General features: G+C 39.4%; 2 pseudogenes; both read left to right on the top strand.

The window, feature by feature from the left end:
* Positions 1 to 2,833, top strand: part of LOC104758821 — a 6,545-nt pseudogene extending 3,712 nt beyond the window's left edge.
* LOC104758822 lies at positions 4,194 to 13,525 on the top strand (annotated as a pseudogene).

Below are 15,788 nucleotides of genomic sequence, written 5' to 3'. Positions count from 1 at the left end.
TTTTTTTTTTTTTTTTTTTTTTTTCTTAATGAAATTGTTTATGTTTTGTTAAAAAGAGTTCTACCAGGACTAAAGTGTCTGCAGAAGAACTTCCCTTGCAATCGAGGCAAAGGAATCTGTAAGTGTGACAGAGATATATCATCATAATCATTATATTGTTCTCAATATATGTTCTAATAAGGTTTTCTCTACTAATGACTGGTGGTCTAGATTCTGACTTTGCCATCAACTGCGGAGGCTCACAAATACAGTCTGTTAGCGGAGCAGTATTTGAGAGGGATGAGGAGGATCTTGGATCAGCTTCTTTTTTCGTGAGTGATGTTCAGAGATGGGCAGCCAGTAGTGTAGGATTTTATTCTCAGAGTAGTAATAATATGTGGGTTGTCAACACTATGGACTCAGAGCTTTTTCAGTCAGCAAGACATTCTTCATCTTCCCTAAGGTATTATGGGTTGGGGCTTGAAAATGGAGTCTATACAGTAAGACTTCAGTTTGCTGAATTAGTAATTGTTGGTTCTAACACGTGGAAAGCTTTAGGACGACGACCTTTTGACATTTATGTCCAGGTCTGCCCTACCGCCTTACAAGTTTACTTGTTGGTGTAATAATCTTCTTGTTGAATTCTGAAACCTAGCTTCGTTATATCCAGGGAAGACTTGTTGCAAAGGATTTTGATATACGCAGAACAGTTGGTGACTCTACTGTCGGAGCAGTTCGGAGAGAATATAAAGCAAATGTATCAGAAAATTACCTTGAAATCCTTCTTTTATGGGGTGGCAAAGGATCATTTAGTATTCCTGTTGAAGGTACTTATGGGCCACTGATATCGGCCGTCAGTGCAAAACCAGGTATCACAACAACAACAAGTAGCGAATTCCTTTTTTTTTTTTCTTCTTGATCTTTTGCCTACAGGTTTTGTTTCTTTCTATCTCCTAAGGCCTGAGTGTTACATATTGATGTTCAGATTTTACACCAACAGTAGCTAACAGGCCACCTTCAAACGAAAATCATGGGACTGGTACTGTTGTGGGTGCTATTGTTGGCATAGGACTTTTCATCATCTTTTTGGTGGGCGTGGTTCTCTTCATCATCCGAAAAAGACGAAAGCGTTACACAGATGATGAAGGTATATATGTTATTACAACACAAACTATCCCTTGATCGAGCATCAGTATCATCCTTCTAAATTAGTTCATATGAGTATCATCTTTTAAATTGATTTATTTAAGAACCGACATTGTCTCTTGCAGAACTACTTAGTATGGACGTAAAACCTTACACTTTTACTTACTCTGAACTTAAAAGTGCCACTCAAGATTTTGATCCCTCAAACAAGCTTGGAGAGGGAGGGTTTGGGTCTGTATATAAGGTAAACCTCATATCAAAATGAACAAATGTCTTTTTTTGTTATGATCTAACACATTAATTCAACAGGGAAACCTGAATGATGGTAGAGAGATTGCGGTGAAAGTGTTGTCGGTTGGATCCAGACACGGTAAGGGACAATTTGTGGCAGAAATCGTAACAATTTCTACAGTTCTGCATCGCAACCTAGTAAAGCTTTACGGGTGCTGCTATGAAGGAGATCATCGTATGCTCGTATATGAGTACCTCCCTAATGGAAGTCTCGATCATGCACTATTTGGCCATGGTCAGTAATGAGCAGCAAGATTAGTACTTATATATCCTTCATTCTCTGCCGAACTGATTTGGATGTTGCAGGAGCTGAAAAGGCTTTGCATCTTGATTGGTCAACCCGTTTTGAGATATGCCTGGGAGTAGCCAGAGGTCTAGCCTACCTCCACGAGGAAGCAAGTATTTGCATAGTACACAGGGATGTGAAGGCCAGCAACATTTTGCTTGATTCTAAGCTGCTCCCAAAAGTTTCTGATTTTGGGCTTGCAAAGCTATATGATGACAAGAAAACCCACATAAGTACAAGAGTGGCAGGGACCATGTACGTATCCCCAAAACCTCTACTATTTTTCTTCTTTGCAACGATACTATGGGTTTATAACACATGATGTTGTACCAATGACCAATATAGAGGGTATCTTGCGCCAGAGTATGCCATGCGTGGACATCTAACAGAGAAAACAGATGTGTATGCCTTTGGTGTTGTGGCTCTTGAGCTAGCTAGTGGAAGGAAAATCTCTGATGTGAGCCTGGATGATGAAACAAATTATCTTCTTGAATGGGTACGTACGTCCTTGTTAGTTTTATATATATACATTTTGATTAGAAATGTTATAAAGCTAAATTAGCTAATAAAATTGTGGTGTACAATTAATAGGCATGGAATCTACATGAGAAAAGCCGTGAAGTTGAAATAATCGATCAGGAGCTGACTGACTTTAACATGGAAGAAGTGAAACGCATGATAAAAATTGCTCTGCTGTGCACTCAGACATCTCATGCTATAAGACCACCTATGTCAAGAGTGGTGGCGATGCTTTCAGGAGACGTTGAGGTCAGTGATGTAACCTCTAAGCCACGCTACCAACCCGACTGGATATTTGATGACACCTCAAGCTCCTCTCTAGGAACCTTTCAAACTAAAGACACAAGCACTTCTTCCTCCTCCTCCACGAGGTTTGTGACGCCCAGAGATGGCGACTTTCAGCCAATGCTTGGAGTTAAGATTAATGAGGCGAGATGAGAATGTTTCTTCTCTATCTATCCAAAAGTTTTTTTATGTACATTTAAAGTGTATCGCAATGCTTGGAGGCTGACAAAAACATATTGAATCTCTTATGTTTATTCCTCTAGATAAGAAAGAGATAAACAAATTGAAAGTTTGAAACATATAAACGCAGAAAGAGATTGACGACTATGAGACTTACCTGTCCAAAGTGTTTACAGCTAAGTTGCCAAAAGTCTTTAGCGAAAACATTTGTGTTGGGCTTTCCAAGCCCAAGCCAGCTCCCCTATTAGTATGATATTGTCCACTTTAGGTCCAAGTAGTCTAGCTTTCACGGATTTTTTATTGGACTCAGGCCTCATACTAATTAGAGTTGTATCCCAACAAACCTCCTTTCAAACCATATACCACGATCCTATGGCCCAGAATCCGGTACCTCTTTATTCCTGAAGTATTTTTGAGTCAACCTTAATCATGTCATCTTTTTGAGAGATCCTCTCACACGGAAACACAAAGCCCACCCCCATTCCCCTAGGTCCACTTTTCGATATAGGCTTTGATACCAATTGTTGAGCTTTCCAAGTCCAAGTCAACTCCCCTATTAGTATGATATTGTCCGCTCTGGATCCAGATGGCAAAGGCTGCACGAATTTCTTATTGGGCTCATTCCCAAAAAACCTCATACTAATTAGAGTTGATCTTGGCATATATATTAAAAACTTATTTTCTAATCTTCAGATATAGGACATTGTTTGTATCCTAACAATTTGCATACAAAGAAAACATACACGACTGGTCGGTATTTGAAGTCGATTGTAATCGGGACACTATAGTAAGATATTTTGCTTACTTGCCGTCAAAACATTAATAAATGAGACGATGGTCCACTTATCATGTTTTGGTTGGTTATTATATGAGTCAATGAATATAAGTCAAGAAAGATAATTTAAGACAATTATTAAAAAGTAAAAGGAAGACAACATACATATAAGGGAGGCGATATACACCGAAGCTTTTGTGTCAGACAACCGTTGATGTCAGTCAGACACACACACAAAAAAATATATATACTAAAAAAGAGTAAAATTAAACTGCTGCCGAGCGACGATGCCCAAGTGTCTGCTCTGAAAGTGCATCAGAGTTCTGAAGGTGACAGGAGCCTGCGAAGTGTCTCAGAGTGCTGTTATGCTGACGTGGCGTTTGAGCTGACGTGGAAGAAGATTATGGGAGTCGTGACAAGGAGCGTGAGAAGGAAGGAAGGAGAAGATCAAGATATACACGAGAAGATTGAGAGTATATTTGATCGAGAGGATTAGGGAGGATATTTCTTAGGATAAGGAATATTTCCTTTTTGTTAGGGATTCACAAAGATCTAGGTTAGAGATCGTATGTGAAGTGTTTAAAGGGACGAGGGCTAGCCGCAAAAAGAGTTAGCACTCGTGGGATAAGTTTGAGAGATTTGTAAACCTTCGAGCAAACAAAAAGAGCTTTGAAGGTGAGTGTATTTTACTCTTTTAGATCTACACAGGGTGTTGTGTTAGATAGACAAGAGAGTAGGCTTAGATTCATAACTTGTAAAAGGGAGTTTTATAAGTTTGAATAAAAGCGTTTGCTTGGCGCGTTTCCAAACAATTTAAGTGATTGTCGTTCTCTATACCTTTACATGCTCCTCACCGTCTGGTTCCTCTTGTGTATCTCCGGTTCGGTTCACATGGTTCGAGCTCAAAACCTAACCGTAGCCACTACTCATCCCGACGAAGGTACTTTACTGAAATAATTAAATTAATTAAGTTGCATGTTTGATTTAAACAAACTGACGGTTATGGGATAAATTGCATGCAAACAGCGCGAGCTTTGAACTCCATCTTCGCGGCTTGGAGGATCAAGGCTCCGAGGGAATGGAACATCAGCGGCGAACTTTGCTCCGGCGCTGCCATCAAGGAGGAAATCACCATGGAGGACAAAAACTACAACCCTTTAATAAAATGCGACTGCTATTTCGACAAGTCCACAATCTGCCGCATCACTGCCCTGTACATATATTTCTCTCTTTTTTTTTTCCTTAAATCTTTTTGCATTCATCACCCCTTCGATCAATGTTGTTTCACTTTCACAGCAAGGTTTTTGCGAAAGATGTATCAGGACCCATACCTCCACAGCTCTGGACTTTGACATACCTCACCGATCTGTATAGACTTTTACCATTTCCTTTTCTTTTCTTTTTTTATCATCATTTAAAAGAAATTTTTTAAAAAAAAAACTCAAAAGATGACGATATGCATCTTTCTTTCAGGAACCTGGCTCAAAATTATATAACAGGCTCCCTTTCTCCTGCAATTGGAAACTTGACTCAACTGGAATGGATGTAATATTATAAGGCTCATGTGTTGATTGAATGAAACCTTAATTCTTCTTCCTTTTCTTTTTAATTCTGTCACACTACAACGGTTTCTCAACTACTGTAGAACTATTGGGATCAATGCCTTGTCTGGCCCCTTCCCCAAGGAAATTGGTTTGCTTACAAGTTTAAAATCGCTGTAAGCTTCTTCTTCTTCTTCTTCTTATTCTTATTCTCCATTCTTCTTTAAAAAAACATAGTAAATGTCAGATTTTGATGCTTCCTTAATATTAAACATATCTTTTTTTGCAAGCAGAGGTATTGGACTAAATAACTTTTCCGGTCCTATACCAGCTGAGATTGGGAACTGTACAAGACTACTGAAAATGTGAGAATGTACATATATATATAGTACTTTTGTGTAATTCACTAATCTCTGCAGTGTTTTTAATTAATAATATTTCATCATAATCATCTAGTTTTGTTATCATTTCTTACTTTTTTTTTTTATTGCAGATACCTAGGAAATTCTGGACTTAGTGGAGAAATACCTTCATCATTTGCTAATCTTGTAGAGCTGCAAGACGCGTAAGACTTTCATGTTTATTGAATTCGCATATTGTTAAGTTTCATAGTTGGATTTCTACATTAATTTTTGTTACCTATTTGTGACTTTACATTATTATTTTCTTGGGGTGATTTTTTCCTTAATAATGTTTGTACCAGTTGGTTAAACGATGTGGACGTTACTGGTCCGATCCCGGAATTTATAGGAAAATGGACCAGACTTACTATCTTGTAAGAATGATTTCATTTTTTTCCTTCAATTTTTTTGTCATATATTGGGAAATTCTTCATGCATGGCATGTTTTACTGCATGCAGGAAACTTCACGGAACTCGTTTGAGTGGTCCGCTACCGTCGTCAATTTCCAACTTAACTTCTTTGACAGACCTGTATGTGTTAGTTGCATTGGTGCCAAAATCATTCTTATTTACTATCTTCTCCTCTACGTTTATAATCATATCCTAAAATGTAGGAGTGTTGGTGATATCTCCAATGGAAGCTCTTCTCTCGAATTCATCAAAGACATGAAATCTCTAAATACATTGTAAGGCTACAATTCTACTCCAATATGTGAACTATGAACTGTTTCCCTCTCCTCCTTGTATTTAACATTTGATCATATGAGTCGCAGAACATTTAGAAACAGCAATCTCACTGGGACAATCCCCTCTAATATCGGGGAATACTCAAAACTGAGACAAGTGTAAGTTACTACAACATACGTACGAGCTAGTGAGATGATTTGCGAAAGCCACCCAAAGTGATCTTAACATTGCTGACAATATCATATAATTATTTCTCCATTTTTCCGTTCATTGAACTTGATGTGTGATTCGTGTCTGTTTTCCAGTGATTTGAGCTTCAACAAACTACATGGACCAATTCCGGCTTCACTTTTCAACTTAAGTGGTCTTACTCACTTGTAAGTTTTCTACTTTTTTTGTTTGGGTCTTCATGTTGGTTGGTATGTATTCCCTACCAGTGATGATATATATAACTGTGGAATGAAATACTTTTGTACGTTGTCTTCATATTAGGTATCTTGGAAACAACACGTTAAATGGTTCTTTGCCCACTGAAAAGAGCCGGAGTTTGATCAATATGTGAGTTACATATATAGTCCTTTCTAATTAATCACCTTTGAAAGCCACAAAGTCCTGATCATACATAATCTGGAAACTGTTATTGATTATATAACATATTCTGTAGATCCTAATCATAATTCTTCTGTACGTTATTCTTTCAGAGATGTATCCTACAATGATTTGTCTGGTAGTCTTCCTTCATGGGTCAGCTTACCAAACTTGAAACTGTAAGTACACAAAACACACTCTCTACTAAATATACTAACGGTGTTTTTCAATCTCAGCGCTTCTTTTTTTCTTTTGTAGGAAACATTTCTAAGAATAATAATAAAACTGTATGTTATTTGTGCAGCAACCTTGTTGTTAACAACTTCAACTTGGAAGGTCTAGACAAGAGGTGATATGCCCTGAAATTCCTGTTTCATATATTTTGTTTTTCTTGTCTCTCTAAATCTGTTTATATTTTTGTTACAAAAGGGTTTTACCAGGACTAAAGTGCTTGCAGAAGAACTTCCCCTGCAACCGAGGCAAAGGAATCTGTAAGTGTAACAGAGAGAGAGAGAGAGAGATGTATATCATCATAAACGTTGTGCTTAACCGTGTATTCTGTTGGAAAAAAGATTTGCTTAAGGTTTGATCTATTAATGACTGGTGGTCTCTAGATTCTGACTTTTTCATCAACTGCGGAGGCCCACAACTACCGTCTGTTAGCGGAGAAGTATTTGAGAGGGAGGACGAGGATCTTGGAGCAGCTTCATTTGTCGTGAGTGATGTTCAGAGATGGGCAGCTAGTAGTGTAGGACTTTTTGCCCAGAGTATTAGTAATATATGGGTTGTTAACGCTTTGGACTCAGACCTTTTTCGGTCCGCAAGAAAATCTTCATCTTCCCTAAGGTATTATGGGTTGGGGCTTGAAAATGGAGTCTATACCGTAACACTTCAGTTTGCTGAAATACAGATTATTGGTTCTAACACATGGAAAGGTTTAGCAAGACGACTATTTGATATTTATGTCCAGGTCTGCCCTACCGCGTTACAAGTATAATTGTTGGTGTAACCATATAATCTTTCTTGCTGAAACCTAGCTCATGTTTCCAGGGAAGACTTGTTGAAAAGGATTTTGATATACGCCGAATAGTTGGTGGTGACGCTACTGTCGGAGGTGTTCAGAAAGATTATAAAGCAAATGTATCAGAAAATTACCTTGAAATTCATCTTTTATGGGCTGGCAAAGGATCAATTGGTGTTCCTACTATGGGTACTTATGGGCCATTAATATCGGCTGTCAGTGCAAAACCAGGTACCACAACAAGTACAACTGGCGAACTTTTCTTTTATTTCATTTTTTTTTTACATCACCTGATGCCTAAGTGTTACATATTCTTGTTTAGATTTTACACCAACAGTAGCTAACAGGCCACCATCAAAGAAAAAGTATAGGACTGGTACAGTTGTGGGTGCTGGTCTTGGCCTAGGACTTTTGAGCATCTTTTTTGCGGGCGTGGTTATCTTCATCATCCGAAAAGGCAAAAAACGTTACACAGTTGATAAAGGTATACATGTCACAAGCAAGTTACAAGGTCCTTGAGCTTGAATATTGTAGAATTAGGTATTGAACTGCCTTGATTTTATTGATCTTGATTACAACCTTATATATACATGTTTAACTAGGGTTTATACAAACCGTCATTGACGTACATTACACATTTAAAGCCCAAAACACTAAGCCCATAATATACCGCTAATACTCCCCCTCACGTTGGAGTGTGAAGGTCTTGAACACCCAACTTGGACATCAAATAGAGAAACTGCAGACTACCTAGTGTTTTAGTCAGTAAGTCTGCAAGTTGATCTTCGGACCGAACATGGTGAGTAGTAATGATACCATCACGAACTGCATCACGAACTGCATGAAAATCATTTTCGATATGTTTAGTGCGTTCATGGAAGACTGGATTAGCAGCGATGTGTAAAGCAGCCTTGTTATCACAGAACAAAAGAGTTGGCACAGTTTGCTCAATACCAAATTCTTTTAACAACTTACGCAACCATTTGATTTCACGAAGTGCAACAGACATTGCGCGATATTCTGCTTCGGCAGAAGAATGAGAGACGACATCTTGCTTCTTAGCCTTCCAAGCTATCGGAGAACCACCAAGGAGAACAACATAAGCAGTAAGTGAGCGTCGTGTAATCGAACAAGTAGACCAATCAGAGTCACAGTACACCGTGAGTGATAAATCAGGATCAGATAGAAGAAGAATCCCTTGGCCTGGTGAACCTTTTAAGAACTTAACAACCCGGAGAGCCGCATCCTAGTGAGCTGCCCGCAGTTGCTTCATAAACTGAGATAACACATGCACCGAATAGGCTTACTCAGGACGAGTATGAAGAAGATAGAGCAAACGCCCAACAAGACGACGGTAAGGCGTAGGATCGGAAAGCAATGGACCATCATCATCCGCAAGATGATGGTTTTCTTCAAGAGGAGTGACGGCAGGACAAGCACCAAGATTACCACTGTCAGCGATAATATCCAAGGTGTACTTCCGTTGAGACAAGAAGATACCATCCGACCCACGGGAAACTTCAATACCAAGGAAATACTTCAACTTACCTAGATCCTTCATGGAAAAACATTTCCCCAAATAATCTTTGAATTTTTGTAGCATATAACTGTCATTACCACAAATGAGCAAGTCATCAACATAAATCAGCAACCAAAGTTCGATATTCTCACGAGTATATGAAAATAAAGAGTAATCATCATAGGCCTGAACAAAACCGAAACGAAGCAAAGAGTCCGAGAGCTTCTTGAACCAACACCGCAGAGCTTGTTTAAGCCCATACAATGCCTTTTTAAGGCGACAAACTTTGTTAGGCTGAGAGTGTCGAAAACCGGGAGGAAGTTTCATATAAACCTCGTCCTCGAGATCGCCATGAAGAAAGGCGTTGTTAACGTCCATTTGATAAACCTCCCAATGTTTAGCAGCAACAAGACGTAGAAGTGTACGAACCGTAGTCATTTTTACCACGGGTGCAAAAGTCTCGCCAAAATCCACCCCTTCAACCTGCTTATTACCACATACGACCAACCGAGCTTTGTAACATTCAATAGAACCATCAGACTTGTACTTGGTTTAAAAAACCCATAGACTCTCAATTGCCAAACTGTCTTTCGGTGTAAGCGAGAAAGTTAGTGAGGATGGTCCGTACTTCCGATTTTTCAAGCATTAAATACGTCCAGACAGATCTTGAGAAATCATCCACAATTGTTAAAAAATAAACAGCACCACATGAGGATGGAACAGGATAGGGTCCCCAAACATCGCAATGTATTAAAGAAAAACAATCCAATGCTTTATTAATACTTTGTGAAAAAACTTCTCTAGTTTGTTTAGCTCGAAAACAGATGTCACAAAAACGAGAGCTAATAGACGAATCAGAAATAGAAACCATAGGTAATGCAGAAAGTACGAAAAAACTTGGATGACCCAACCGCTGATGCCACAAATCTTGATCAGAAGAAGCCTTGACCGTGTGAATCTTAGCAGTAGCAACATCCGTCAGATAATAAACTCCATCACGCTCTTCACCTCTTCCAATCAAAGTCCTCGAAAAACGGTCATGTAAAACAAAAATTGTATCAGTAAACACGGCCATACACTTTGTTTGCTTGACAATTTTGGAGACAGAAATCAAGGTGCAATTCAATGTTGGCACAAAAAGCACATTATGCAGTGCAACTTTCTCGGAGAGAGAAAAATCTCCCATACTCAAAGCAAACGTATTACTTCCGTCAGCAAACCCAATCGAACAAGGTGGAATAGAGACAACATTAATTAAGAGAGAAAGTTGACCAGTCATATGATGGGACGCCCCCGTATCAAGAATAACATCACCAAAATTCTTCTTACCAGACAACTTATCGGAACTACTTGCAGCTGATGTTTTCTCATGAATCATCTGAGAGAGAACACGAAGCTGATCTTGTGTGAATTCAGGGAACGAAGACGGATTAGAGCTGGTCGCATGAGCCGTAGCAAACTGTCCTCTACCGCGGCCAGAACCAGTGCCACGTCCGCCTCGACCACGACCACCCGAGCCACGACCAACACCACTACGCTCAGTCCACCAATCAGGAAAACCAATGATGGACCAACAATCTTTCTTTTCATGACCCGACCGTCCACAATGATAACACAAAACAGGACGAGACTTAACGATAGAATACTCAGCACAGTTCCCAACAGAAAGTTTTGTTCCGGTGGGCAAAGCTTGATGGCGAGTGACGAACCCGACAGCATCGTGACGATCTTCTTGAAGACGGGAAGCAAGAAGCCTTTGTTCTTCACGAATGACTTTAGAATACGCAACACCGAGAGTGGGAAGGGGATCCATGTTGATGAGGCTTGTGCAAATCCCACCAAATCGTGCATCATCAAGACCCATTACAAACGATGAAGCTTCTCATTATCCCTTTCAGTAACGATTGCAGTCAGAATCGAACCATGGGGACACACCGGACTAGCTTGATAGGTTTTCAATTCATCCCAAAGATGACACAACTTGCCGTAATATTCTACGATCGTCTGTCCGTGCTGGCGACAAGAGGCAAGCTGAGCCTTGATTTGATGAACTCGAACATTGTTACTAACAGAGAAACGCTGCTGAAACTCATCCCAAAGAAGATGAGCATCAGAGATAAAAGTTACGGTGGTCTTAACTTTTGGCTCAATCGAAGCCCTTATCCAACCCACGATCATGGAATTTACGGTCTTCCAATTCTCAAAATCGGGATCGGTGCTTGCAGGCTTTGGGATTGTGCCGTTGATGAAGCTTGTTTTTCGTTTGGCTTGAAGAGCATTCAACATCTCCTCAGACCATTCGTTGTAGTTGTCTCCGTTTAGCAAAACAGAGGTGATAACAGTCCCGGGGTTGTCGGAGCTTGACAGAGTATATGGTGACACCACCGTGGAAGCAGCGGAAGTGATGATAGACCATGTAGACGAAGACATCTGTTCTCCTTGAGTAGTCATAAAGAACTCGATACACAAGACAAATCGAAACTATCGATGAACACAACGAATCGAAACTATCGATGAACAACAAGAATTTTTAAAACTTTTCTAGCTCTGATACCATGTAGAATTAGGTATTGAACTGCCTTGATTTTATTGATCTTGATTACAACCTTATATATACATGTTTAACTAGGATTTATACAAACCGTCATTGACGTACATTACACGTTTAAATCCCAAAACACTAAGCCCATAATATATCGCTAATAAATATCATCTTTCAAATTGGTTCATAACTCCTTTTTTTGTTGCAGAGCTGCTTAGTATGGATGTAAAACCTTACACTTTTACTTACTCTGAACTTAAAAGTGCTACTCAAGATTTCGATCCCTCAAACAAGCTTGGAGAGGGAGGGTTTGGTTCTGTTTATAAGGTAAGCCCGGTCCCATACCAAAAGTGTTTTTGTTATGATTTAACACATTACTCCAACAGGGAAACCTGAGTGATGGAAGAGAGATCGCTGTGAAAGTGTTGTCGGATGGATCTCGACACGGGAAGGGACAATTTGTAGCAGAGATCATAACAATTTCTACAGTTCTGCATCGCAACCTAGTAAAGCTTTACGGGTGCTGCTATGAAGGAGATCATCGTTTGCTCGTATATGAGTACCTCCCAAATGGCAGTCTCGATCAGGCACTATTTGGTAATGATGGAGCAGAAAGATTAGTAGTTAATTTACCCTTTGATTCTCTGCAGCCAAGCTGATTTTGGGATGTTGCAGGAGGTGAAAAGATTTTACATCTTGATTGGCCAACCCGTTATGAGATATGCCTGGGAGTTGCCAGAGGTCTAGCCTACCTCCACGAGGAGGCGAGTGATCGCATAGTACACAGGGATGTAAAGGCCAGCAACATTTTGCTTGACTCTAAGCTGCTCCCAAAAGTTTCTGATTTTGGGCTTGCAAAGCTATACGATGAAAGTAATACCCATATGAGTACCAAAGTGGCAGGGACCATGTACCTATCCCCAAAGCCTCTACTAATTTTCTTCTTTGTAACAATATTATAGGTTTATATAACACATGGTCTTGTACCAATTAATGCAGTGGATATCTTGCGCCAGAGTATGCCATGCGTGGACAACTATCAGAGAAAACAGATGTGTATGCCTTTGGTGTTGTGGCTCTTGAGCTAGTGAGTGGAAGGAAAAACTATGATACAAGCCTGGATGATGAAAAGAAATATCTTCTGGACTGGGTACGTTCTTGTTAGTTTAATACATTTTTAAATGGTATAAGTCGATATATTAAACGTGGTGTACAATCAATAGGCATGGAATCAGCACGAGCAAAGACGTGAAGGTGACCTAATCGATCAGGAGCTGACTGAATTCAACATGGAAGAAGTGAAACGCATGATAGGAATTGCTCTGCTTTGCATTCAGGCATCTTATGGATTGAGACCACCAATGTCAAGAGTGGTGGCCATGCTTTCAGGAGACATTGATGTCAGTGATGTAACCTCTAAGCCAGGCTACCTAACCGACTGGACAGTTGATGACACCTCAAGCTCCTCTTTCAACACCTTTCAAACTAAAGACACAAGCGCTTTTTCATTCTCCTCCACGAGGTTTGTGACGCCCAGAGACGGCGACTTTAAGCCAATGCACGGCGTGAAGATCAATGAGGGGAGATGACAATGTTTCTTTTCTATCCATACATACCTTGTTGAAAAGTGATTCAAAGCTGGGGATAAATGGTGAAATTTAAGTATTTGTGAATTTTTACTTTCTAATCAATTTTTGTTATACAGCAGACCTTTGTGTATGTGGCTATATGAGGATACTATATTCTTAAACATATTTCACTTGTATTTCAATAATGTTTTGAGCACTTCATAGTGAGGTTGTCCGCTGGTGGAGTTGAATAATAGATTTTCCTTGTTGGAAGAATTTAATGATCTTGGAGGTTAAAACTTTAAAACAATTACTGTTTTGATACCTTTTAGTTAACCTTTTTTTGTCAAACTCCTTTTAGTTAACCAAGTTATTATTATGTTAAAAATATAACGCCTTAGGAATTAGGATTGTTAATACTAGGATTTTTGTGTCTCCTAGTAGGTCTCAATTAACCTTAGGTGTTGTAGTACTTAAGGTGTCAATTCAAATGGGATGTTGCTAGCAATCAAGATGCAATCAAGCAATCACAAGTCAAGCCAATTCAAAAAGAGTGTTTGTCTAACAATCCTAGAATGATCAGAATGCAAAATGGAAATGAGTCACAGAACTAGAAACGAAAATGTATGACAAGAAGCGAACAAGAATTAGTGAAACCGAAAACGATTCTAAGCATGAACTAGACAACAAGAAGGGAAACAGTCTCAGGAATGGAATAAAAATCAGAAAAAAAAGAGGTTCTAAGGATGGGAGTAATTGATGTCGGTGGAGTATCCTAGTCTATAGAGTGTTTAACATGTCACAAGCAAATCATCCCTAAACAATGAACATCACTCTTAGCTAATCCAATCTCTTGACATAAGCTACTCAAACTCAACCACTTCCAAACCTAGCTCTTGCTAGAGAAACATGTTCAAGCATGGCATGAAAAACAAGTTCATTCACGTCAACAAACATCCTAGACAACTAATCTCTTAGGCTAGGAACGTAAGTCTCTAGCACTAGTTGGTTAGACATTTCATCGAACACCTTTTGAGTGCGGAAATGTCTAAGACCTAGTTCCAATGACACATTTTAACCCCAGAAACACTAACATAGCTGTTTACAGCTTCTAAGCAATGTTTTCTTGCTTAAACACTCTACATCCTAAGAGAATCATACAAATCAAAGCTTAAACACTCTACATCCTAAGATCCTCTACCTAATCTATCCAATCCTCAAGAACTACCACACTACTCAGATCCGAAAATCATCATCAAGGATGCAAACTCAGAAAACATTGAAACAAACATTCTTAGATAGATAAAAATGAGATGAACAACTTGTAAAATAAATCAAATGCGAATACTCAATAAACTCCAAGATAGCGGATTACAAAGTCTGAAAACGTATTTGGTGGCTAGGTAAAACCTTAAGGAATAGAACAATATGAGATTAAAAGATGTCTTCAGCCAAGACTTAACAAAATGTATTTATAGTAAAAACATGTAAATCCCTAAAACTTAAAACGACAAGGTGAAGAGTCGGTTTGGGAATCTCCTGAAGCGTGTAAGACATAACGTCTTCCGGACATGTGCGAATGAGTCAGTGTGTGTCCAGTGGCTCGACCCAGATGGCTCGAGTGAGGTCGAGTGATGCGTGGTGAGGCTGGCTCGAGCAAGGTCGACTGGGTGGAGTGGAGGGATGTTGGCTCGAACCAGAGTGGTGTTGGCTCGATCCAGAGTGGTTTTGGCTCGAGCTGGGTGTATACGCATCCACTAAAACGATGATAACTCTTGAACCACACCTCCGATTGGCTTGAAATAAACGGCGTTGGAAAGATGACTCAATTCCGTACAACTTTGATGAAGACGTCAAAAGCTAAATCCCACTCGAGTGGAACAGCTCGAACGGGGTGGCTCGATCGAGCGGATGAGACTGGCTCGAGAGAGGGGCTCGATCAGGGTTGTGAGATTGGCTCGAGAGACGGTTCCGGGAGTGTTGTGCAGCGGATGGGTCGAGTGATGCGTTCCCGACGTCTCCTAGATACCTGAAATACTCCGAAATGCACAATGTATGCAAGGATGATGCAAGAACTACCTAGACATGCAAAGTGTATAGAAAGGACTAGAAAATGATGCAAAACAATGAGTTATCCTAGCTAAATGCATGATAAATATATGCTAGGGAGAGATAAAATATAGACATATCAATTGTCAAGATGTAAGACACCTCTCCATACACAACCAGGTTCCAAAGAGATCGGACTTAGCAATGAAGATGGTCCAATACATACATAAGCAGGCTTTGTGTAACTTTTAAGTCTAGGCGCTAGGCGCTCAGCAACGCCTAAACGACCGTTTCAACCGACTAAAATTACAGAATATTATTTTTCATATATATTTTTAATTTTTAATTACATATATTTAAATTTTTAAGTTTTATATTCATACACATATTTATAAATGTTTATATGTTATT

This window comes from Camelina sativa, chromosome 17 (assembly GCF_000633955.1).
Source record: "Camelina sativa cultivar DH55 chromosome 17, Cs, whole genome shotgun sequence".
Taxonomy (NCBI): Eukaryota; Viridiplantae; Streptophyta; class Magnoliopsida; order Brassicales; family Brassicaceae; genus Camelina; species Camelina sativa.
This window is presented reverse-complemented; position numbering and strand designations above follow the sequence as displayed.